We start from the raw sequence: 10,249 nt of genomic DNA on the forward strand, positions 1-10,249 counted from the left end.
GTGGAGAGCAAATGTTTTGAGAATGATGAGGGCAATGAATGTACAAATGTGCTTTACCCAATTGATGTATGTATGGATTGTGATAAGAGTTGTATGAGACCCTAATAAAACAATTTAAAAAATCAGACTAGATTGACTGAGACCGCAGGACTCCCCAAGACTGTTGCTGTGAGATTCTATTAAAACCTTAAATAAAAACTAGGTCCTAAGGTCATCTTTTAGCTGAATAATTGATTGGCTTGAAAAATCAACAAGATTGCCTGTGAGTACTGTACTCCTTAAAACAAAAACAAAAATCATCTATATGAGACCAAATGGTCAACAATTCCCTTAAAACGAAGATAAGAATGTGGGGAGAGGGCCGGTGTCAGGGAAAGTAGATGAATGGAAACAAACGAACTAACAAAACCCAGGAAGGTAATCGTGAGAATGTGCACACACTGAGTGTAACCAATGCCATCGAACAGGATGTGCAGAAATTGTTGACTCAGAACCTCAACTGCTGTATTAGCCTTCACTGCAAACCCAGTGAGATATCATTTTGTTTTTAAAGTCACCATTAAAAATGTGAGTGAAGAAGAGAAAGAGGAAGGAGGAGAAAAGCTACTGCTCAGTGAGCATTTGGGCGCTATTTAAATATATTAACATATTTTGTTCTTCAGAAGCCTTTGAGGTAGATACGACTATTACAGTCCAGGCACAGAGAGGCTTGATGGTAGCCACGCGGTAGGTGAGTGGACTTCATGGACAGCTGTCTTTGCCCCTGCATTAACCAGAGAAGGGACAATAGCCTGCAGAGAAAAAGACACCTTTTCTCTGTCTATGAGCAGAGAAGAGCCAGACGGTACATGCTCGTGCTGTTGTTCTTTTGATGGTCACTCTGAATTAGGTGGGGGGTCAGCTGTACCAGTCTCCAAGACCAAGGTGCTGCGCTCCCGTTTGCCTGTTCCATCTTGATGTCTATTCACTGACGAGGAGAACAACCCCAAAGAGGTGCGATGGCTGTCTCGAGGCTCACACATTTTCCAGGCACTGAGCTTGAACACGTTCCTTGCTTTATTTCAAACAGAATCCCCATGAAAACCCTGCAAGTTAAGAACTACTCTTCTTCCCATTTGACGGCTGGAAGAAGTGAAGCTCGGCGAATGTTTCACCTCTTACAACTGCTGTAACAGAAATACAACAAATGGATGATTTTCTCGAGAACAGAATGTTATTTCGTCACAGTTTAGGGAATGAGAATGCGAAAGCCAGGGCACTGGCTTTGGGGGAAGGCTCCCCATTATGTCCAGGGAAAGGTCGCTTTCTGTTTCTACAGACATGGTCTTCCTGGATCCCTTGGCAATCTCTGCATGGTAGGCATCTGCCCCTCTGTGCTAGGTCTCTGGGCCTAATCTTGTCTTCTTACATGTCAAACCTGAGTAGGTTTAAGACATACCCACTTTGACATGACCCAGTTAACTCAACAGTAAGAACTCTACGGCCAGTGGGATGACCTCTACAAGGACAGGGGTTAGGACTCCAACACATGTGTTAGGTGGAAGGCACAAATCAATTCACAAGAGTACACAGTCACTAAGGATTCAAGGCGGGACTCAAAGCCAGGTTCTTCTGTGAACACGCCTGTCATTTCAATCACCCTTTCCTTTGTGGCTACAGGAATATTCTGGGAAAGACCCAGCTCTCTGGTTTTCTGTAGTCAGCCATGCACAGTTAGCATGGATGCTTTTCAGGGCGATTTCTCACCTATTCTTTCATTGGAGCTTTCCCACAAGCCCTCAAGGTCAGAACACACTCCTTTTCTCCGGGGAATAACCGGAGGCCCAGAGAGGGGAAGGAACTTGCCCAAGGCCTTGGACCAGGGTCTTCGCTCTAAATCCAGGGAAGGGGGTGCTGGAGGGGGGTCCTGCTGTGGCAGGCTCCAGCTCACTGGTCTTTCTCTTCTTGGGCCAGAGGCAGGAGGGTGAGGTCATCGCCTTATCAGGCTAATTGCCACCCTGAAGTATAATCCTGCCTCTCAGCTGGGACCTTCAGGAATGGCCTCTCGGAGACAGGAGCTGTTATTGTCCAGATGAGGGGCCAGGCTGGAAGCAGGGGGAGGGGAGGGGGCAGGCTGACAGTCATAATTCCCCCGGAGCAGTTTGCTCCTCGGGAACCTCTGGAGAGAGAGACATATCTCTGGCCTTCACAGGCAGGACTGGAAGCTTCTGCCATTGTATGCAGTTGGCTAAGATGCCTGCCCGATGGACAGAAACATTACGACAACCCGTTGTTGCCAATGTGAGGTGCCATCAAGGCGGTTTCTATACATCGCGGCCACCAGACGGTAGCACCGCGTGGTCCTGCACCAGCCTCACAACCCCTATGTCTGAGCCCATTGCTGATTCATCTTGTCAAGGGTCTTCCTCCCCAATAAAATAATTAATCATTTTAAAAAGTGGGGCGTCGTTTTCCTTTTTTTTAATCTTCTTCTTTTTGGCTGCCCCTCTACTTTAGCAAACATCCTGTCCTTCTCCAGGGACTGGTTCTCTTGCCAAGTCCAAAGTGCGTGAGAGCAAGTCTCGCCATCCTTACCTCCAGGAGCATTCTGGCCATACTTCCTTCAAGACAGATGGCTTGTTCTTTGGGCAGTCCATGGCACTTTCAATAGTCTTCACCAACACCAGAATGCCAAGGCATCGATTCTTCTTTGGTCTTCCTTATTCAGGCAACCTGGCTTCCAATAAAGAGAAACCAAAAAAATCAAACTGTCACCCATTCGATACTGACGCATAGCGGCCCTATAAGTCAAAGTCGAACTGCTCCTGTGGGCTTCCAAGACTGTCACTCTTTATGGGAGTAGAGAGCCTCATCATTCTGGTTTTGAACTGCTAAACGTGTGGTTAACAACTCGTAAGCACTACACCCCTAGGGTTCCTTGAGTAGACAAAGCAGGGCTGAAATAAGTACAGAGGGGAGTCGTTTCCCTCTGGCCCAAAGGAGCTAGTCGTTGGCAGTGGGGGTAAATTTGAGAAGAGAGCTTGGGCAGAGCCCTAAAAAGCTGGGTGACAGAGGGACAAGGGTGAAAGCAACTGCATGCACCTTGAAGGCAAGGACGTGGACTCAGAATCAGAATCCAAAAAAAGCTAAACCAAACCGACTGCCATCTAGTGAATTCGGTCACAGAGACCCCGGAGGACAGAGTAGAACGGTGCCTGTGGTTTTCGGAGACAGCAGCTCTTTATGAGAACAACAAACCTCATTGTTCTCTCTTGGAGCCACTGGTGCTCATAACCCGCTCTGCCACCAGGGATCCGGAGAAGGAGACTAGAGACCATGTAGTAGTCACCTGGACTGAGTGCAGCTGATGCCCAGCACAGTGGGCTTTACCAACAGCAACAAGTAGTTGCTGAGTGGTAAAGAGTGCTAGAGTCACCCAGACCTGGTTTGAACCCCAGCTTCACCACTCCCTAGCTCTGTGGGCTAATTGAAGGAGGCCTGACCTGGAAACTGAGCACCCCACTAGGTTTTATACTCCACGGGCAGAAGACTTGCCTTCTTGGAACCCCAATCTCATCATCACTATGAGAAAGGTGCTGGGATTGGTGCCTGCCTCAGAGGGCTGTGCAGGCTACACAAGAAGCCGAGAGAAAGTGCTCGGTGCAGGACAGCACACAGCCCGCACTGGACACGCTGGCCCTCGTTCTTGTTCTGGTATGGCTAGGCTACGTGCTGAGCTAGCAGGGGTGAGCAAGGCACGCCCAAGTCCTGACTCACGGGGAGAAGACCGGGAGGCCAGTAGACTGATGCAGGAGAAGGGAGAACAAGCCTGTGGGGAGGGGAGGACACATCAGGGAGACCTGAGAAGTAGGATGAGAAAAAGAACAATTTCCACTCACCAAAGATGGTCACAGACAAGGCATCTTCTTTCATACCCCCAAAATTACGAGACCAGACTGGCATTCTATTTTATTTAGCGCCCCAAATAATTTTGAGCTCTCCTCTTTGGATAAAGGAAGAAACCAAAGCTCTGCTAGGTGACTTGATTTGCCTGAGGTCACACAAATCTCACCCACGGCACTCTAACTTGACTCTGTGGCCAGCTGGATGTGCCCTGGGGAAGTTGTGTCTCCCTTCCCGAGCCTTCCCCGCGGTTCAAGGTCCTGAGTGATGGCCACATAAGGTCACTGGTACGGGAGTACTTTGGACCCTGCAGAACGCTGTATCTGAAGAATGACTGGTGTAGGGGATGCGGAAAGCATCAAAGGTGGCTGTCCTGTTTGCTCTCTTCCCCTTGACTGTCTCTCTTTCTGAACCAGGGAATTGAGTCTCCCTAGCCTCTCTTACATGCGTCCTGCCTGCATTGTAGGGAGCCGTAGGAAGGAAAGAGTGATTGCCCGTGAACAGTTTGTGGGTGAGGGTGGGCCCTAGGGCTCACATCAGGTCTCTGGGCAGTATAAGCTGTAGTTTGTAAGTAGACAAGATACCCCTGTTGAGCAGCTCATGGGGTAGAATTGAAGAGTGGGGCTAAGGTCCTCCTTTTATTCTGCGATCAGGCGAGGGAGACAGATCTCCCACCCTTCCTTTTTGGGATTGAGCCTTCTTTGAGGTGACAACCCCTCCTCCACTATGCAAATGGTCCCTGTCCCTTTCAACCTTCCTTCTCACCAGCTTGTGAAACTCCTCTTTCTCTAAGGTCTCTTTCCAGTGGGAGCGAAGAAAAGTCCTGGAGCTGTGGAGCAGGGAGTCAGATTTACCGACAGGCTTATGACCCGGTTGGAAGGAGATGCCAGGTGTTGGGTGATCAAATAGGGCCTCACACTAGTTCCTGGGTGGTGAAAAGGTCAATGTGGTTGACACCCACGGGGACCTCGCAAGAAAGGCCAGCCGATCTGCTTCCGAGAAATCAGTCCCTGGAGACGCTGTGGGGTCATTTCACTCGGGCACACATGGCCCTGCTGTGCGCTGCTCTCTGCTCAACTGGCTGCAGGTGAAGCCAGCCAACCAACACCTTTCTCATTTTAAACACTTAAGAAAAACGGAGCCTCCGAAAGGTACAATGGTTTGCTCAAAGGTAGCAAGTTAAGGAAGACCCAAACCGTGATTCAAACCCAGGTCTCTGTGCTCCAGTCTGAGGACCTTGTTCTTGCCTGCTTTGCGCTGTGATCGCAAGAGCCTTAGCTGCCAGCAGGCAGGAGGGCACAGCCACATGCTTGCAGACTGAATGGATGAGTGATTGCTGATCTTTTCCCCAGGGGTTCCACTAGGTGGGGAGATGACTCCCCCAGAAAGCCCCACCCCGAGAGGCAGAGCTTCACCCCTCTAAAAGCATCCCTCCTTACCCTGGAATTCACTCACCAGGAATGCCCACCTTTCCCCCAGAGAGTTGTGCGCCACCTAGAGGAAGCTGGGAGTCTGGCGCCCTCAGGCCCTTGGGGAAGACCTTTCTAAAATGGACCTGGTGTTGGGGAGGGCTCCCATCAGGATAACTTTAATAAATGTTTACCCGAAAGGGACATTGTTGCAGCAGAAAGGATTTAAAGTAGAATATGCCACATAACCTTTCTACCACAGTATGTTCTATCCACAGACTGCTTTTAAAAACCTTACCTTTCTGCTGCTATTCCACCTCTTTGGCTTTGTTACCACTAAAAAAATTAAATAATAAAACGCAGAAAAAAAGAAACAGCATTGATTCTGCCCTTTCCTGCCAGAGATACAAATGTGAATCTAATTATAAGGAAATATCAGGGGGGAAAATTGAAGTACATTCTACAAATCAGCTGGCCTGTCATCTTCACATTTGACCGGAACTCGAAGGTTGAAGGTTTGAATCCAGTCAGAGAAGAAAGATATAGTGGTCTGCTTCCCCCAAACCAGCCACCGAAAACCCTATAGAGCTCAGTTCTACTCTGACACATGGGCCCACCCGGAGTTGGAACCAACCCGGTGTCAATTATTTTTTTTGTCATCTTTCTATGAGTCGAGGCCATGGGAGTCAAACAAAGTCTGAAGAATTCTTCCAGATGGAAGAAGACAACAGAGACATGATAGCTAAATGCAACTACGTAGCATCTTACATGGGGTCTGAGGGATCTGATCTGTGGTAAGATGTGATGTGAATTTCCTGATGTCCATGACTGTATCCTGATTCTGCAGGACATGAGTCTTGTTTGCTGGTAATTCCTCCAAAGAGATGAAACACCGAATCAACAACTCACTCCCTTATGGTTTGGGAAAGGAGGGTGGGTGGGGATGGGTGGGGAGGGTGTGGGGTGCGGGGAAGTCCCTGTGCAGTACTAGAACTTTTCTATAAATGTGAGATTGCTCCAACATTCTTTTTCAAATGTAGCATTAATAATAAATTTCTCATTTAAAAATATAGCTGTCTATACCTTTTTCCCCCTGATTAGAATGGACTGGAAATGAAAATATCACCCTGACATGGTTGTTGCTGGCTGTTGTCAAATCTGACCCTGATCCATGGAGACACACTTAAATCATAGCAACTCCATACAAGAGAGGAAGCCCTGCCCCCGCTCCGGGCCATGCCCATGATTGGTTGTCTATTACGATCCATAGTAGTTTCATCAGCTGGGTTTTGGAAGTAGATTGCCAAGCGTGTCTTTGTAGTCTAGGAACATCTGAAAGCCCTGCTGAAATCTGTTCAGCAGCCTAGCAACACAGCAGTCTCCATTGGCAGATGTTGTAGCTACATGTGAGGTGCACCGGCCAGGAATTGAACCCAGGTCTCCTGCACGGAAATTAAGACCATCACTACACCTGTATAGTCAGGATCCTTACCACTGACCGAGCCCTGACTGGATGCTTCAGACGCCACAAGTGAGCTAGCTCCCTCTTGGAGTGACCCTACGAACAACAGAATGAAGCACGCTGGTCACGCGCCGTCCTCACCATATTGTTGTGATGCCTGAGCCCATTGTCGCAGCCACTGTGTCCATTTATCTCATCAGGGTCTTCCTCTTTGTCACCGCCCCCCACTTTACCACCCACCGTGTCCTTTTCCAGAGACTGCTTTCCCCTAACAACATGTCCAAAGTATGTGAGACAAAGTCTTGCCATCCTCACTTCTAGGAAGCACTCTGGCTGTACTTCTTCCATACACCACTCTCTTGCCTCCTTGCATGCACGGGGAAGTAAGTATCCTCCTCCTCATGTTCCAAATGGAGAAACGGAGTCAGGGCGTGGAAGGGATGTGCCCAAGGTAGATGGATGTGCAGGCCAGGGTCTGGTCTCATCACTTCCCTGTGCTGTCTTCTCTTGAGCTGCCCTCAGCCAGGGCCTGCCTACAGGTCAAGAAGCAACGTCTCTCTCTCAACCACAGGCTCCCCACTTACCCAGGCCTGGCTTCGCTGTCGTTTTCCCCAAGAAGACTTTCTGTCTCCCTCATGCCTGTGACTCTCCATCCTCTGACCCCCCATTAGATCAATACTTCTCACAGCCCATCAGTCATTCACTAAAAGACATCTGTCCCCAGCCTGCCCCGTGGTGTGGATCCTGCCAAGGCCTGCGGATGCTTTAACGAAGGAGTAGAATAGATGCTGTGCCCCTGCCCCATGTGGAGCTTACAACGGAGAGTGGAAACAGAGGCTTAAGCAGTAAGCAACTAATACACATATATTACAACTTTAATCAGCACCCCCAAGGAAGTAACGAGGGGCTGTGACAGCAGGAGGCGGGGGTGTCTGAGGAGGAGACAGCGAGCTGAAGTCTGAGGGTGAGTGGGGACAGGCAGGCCAGGGCAGGGAGCAGAGGGGCCTGGCAAAAGGAGCCATGTGGAAGGAGCTGGAAAGGCTTAGGGTTTGAGGCACTAGTCCAAGAGGTGGGAGGTGCCAGGGGCTGAGGTCTGAGGTCTGAGCAGTGGGCAGGGGCCTGGGGGCGGCCTGGGTGACCATTCTCAGGAATGATCTTATGGGTAATTCGGGATGCAGAGGGCGGATGTGAGCGGGAGTGAGCCGGGGAGATTTATATTTTTAAAAGACCACTCTGGTGCTGCTGGGGAAGATCAGAGGGGCCAAGAGTGGAAGCAGATGGGTCCTTATCGCTCCTCCCTACTTTCTGGTGGAGGCCAGGTCTTATCGTGCCTTGTAGAGAGCTGCTTGAGGCCAGGACAGCATCGGTGGCAGGGGGCTCCATAGCCCAGCCCGCCTGGCCAGAAGCTCTGGTTCGCCCTGCTACCCTTTATCCCTGGGGACAAACTGGGACGCCCATGCTCTGGGCTCCCCCGGGCCTGCAGCCCCCAGCGCACCGGGATGGTTGACAGAGAAGTGCACGTGTTCTCCAAACAGACCTTGATTCATGTTTCCAGGAGAAATTTGCAAACAGACCAGTGCCGGCCGCATCCATCAGAGCAGAGAGGGGCCTCTGTAAACAAAGGCTTCGGGCTGTCTCCGTCCCTACCCCGCAAGAGACCATGCTCTGTCTGCTCTGCGCAAGCCTCTGGCTGCAGGACCTCAAAGACACAAGGTCCGCCCCGCCACGCCACTGTCCCTGTTTTACAAAGGTGCAGAGATGTCAAGCCAGCTGCCCTGTCTCCGGACAAAGCCAGGCTGTCCACCCTAACACAGCCTTTACGGACGAGAAACAGGGGGATTCCTTGGTGGGGCGCACACCCGACGTGCAGGGCGCTGTTCTAGAGCTTCCCGCGGGGCGCTGTTCGTAGAGCTTCCCGCGGATGGATTTCAGTGCTCACACTAACGCAAAGAAGTCAAAGCTCTTATTTACATGGGAGGGGGGCTTGGCGTGAGGTGGGAAGGGGGGTTGCGGGGAACCAAGGCCCACTGAGAGGCCAAGTGATGGCCTGAGAATCATCGGGGGGAGGGGGGGTGGGGACTTGAGCTCAGAACCTATGTCAGGGCGGTGGGGACTTGAGCTCAGAACCTATGTCAAAGCACTCCACAAGCTGCCTCCTGGGGCCTAAAAGTAGGCCCAAACCAATTAAACAAAACACACCTCACTGCCACCTAGTCAATGCGGACTCCTAGTGACCCACTGTGTGTTTCTAAGACTATAAATGTTTAGGGGTACCCACTGAGCTGCTCATGGTTTTGAACTGCCAACCACGCGGATCACAGCTCAACACGAAACCGCTACACCCACCAGAGGTCCTTGGGCATGTCCAGTCCTCTCACTTTTATGCTGTTTGAGATGTGAGGAAAGAAGGAAGGGCTTGTGCCCCAGCCACGTGGCTTCCAGGGCAGAGTAGGGCCAGGAGCTCAGGGTCCTTTTGGGTAGCAAGTTAGGGTTTGGAACTGGGAGGTCATCGTTCTGTTCCCCCAAGTGCTACTGCTTTGTGTATAACCTGTGTGTCGTCGTGCCTTCTTCCTGAGCCTCAGTATCCTCATCTGCTAAATGGGAATGGCCACTCAGTCCTTACTCATCCTTAGGGATTGCTGTGAAGCCCAGTTAGGGAAGGGTGGTGAGCCAGACTGGGTTTCCTGGCCCAGATTCCTGTCCTGTGAATGGAATGTCCGAGCAGCCTCATTCTGGGGGTTAAAGCCCCAGGGGTGGGGCTGAGTTGGGCCTCCTCCAGCCAGGGACCCCCCACCTCGGGCTCCAGCCCAAATTGCCAGACGCAGGTCTGAGAGCAGGCCCCCTCCAGGCAGGGGGTGACCAGGAGCCAGCCGGGCAGGGCCGGCCATTTGTCCGCAGATGGGCTTGCAGATAACAGGCGTCTGGAGATAAGGCAGGGCTTGCTGCAGCTGTGTGGAGCTAGCAGAAGCCAGGCTGAGGAGCCGCAGGGAGGAGGTGGGGGGCTCCGGGCATCAGGGCTGCATCCCAGACCCTAAGGCCTGGCACAAAACCTTCTGACACTGTATAGCACGGGGCTGGCCCCTCGCTCTTGTGGACCTCGACCCATCCTCACCAAAAGAAAACAAATAAATCAACAAAAAACATCTACTTTCATCAGAAGTGGGAATCACACTGGAGCAAGGCCTGGACTCGCACAGAACCCTGGTCTACCCCTGCCACTGACTCGGCGTCAGCTTCCTTCTCTGTGTCAGGGGTTCGGTAATGCCTTCCTGCCTCCCCCAAATACGACTGAATGCAAATACTACTAAACTTGGGAGGTTGGGCTAAGGCTGGGACGTGGTTACTACTATATGCTCCCTTTACAGGAAAAAAACCAAACAAGAGGGGATAGGTCATCCAGTTAGAGCACGGCATGAAATGTAGGCCACCAGATTCTAGTGCTGGGGTCTCCCCGGCTTGAAATGTCACTGCCAGGATTCTTCAAGGCAGCTGCAGC

At 51.1% G+C, this 10,249-nt stretch overlaps 1 pseudogene; it reads right to left on the minus strand.

Moving 5' to 3' along the window:
* Positions 1-10,249, minus strand: part of LOC101659776 — a 99,936-nt pseudogene that overhangs the window by 54,936 nt on the left and 34,751 nt on the right.

Source organism: Echinops telfairi, unplaced genomic scaffold (assembly GCF_000313985.2).
Source record: "Echinops telfairi isolate 266 unplaced genomic scaffold, ASM31398v2 ScPeMD7_7469;HRSCAF=8507_0, whole genome shotgun sequence".
NCBI lineage: Eukaryota > Metazoa > Chordata > Mammalia > Afrosoricida > Tenrecidae > Echinops > Echinops telfairi.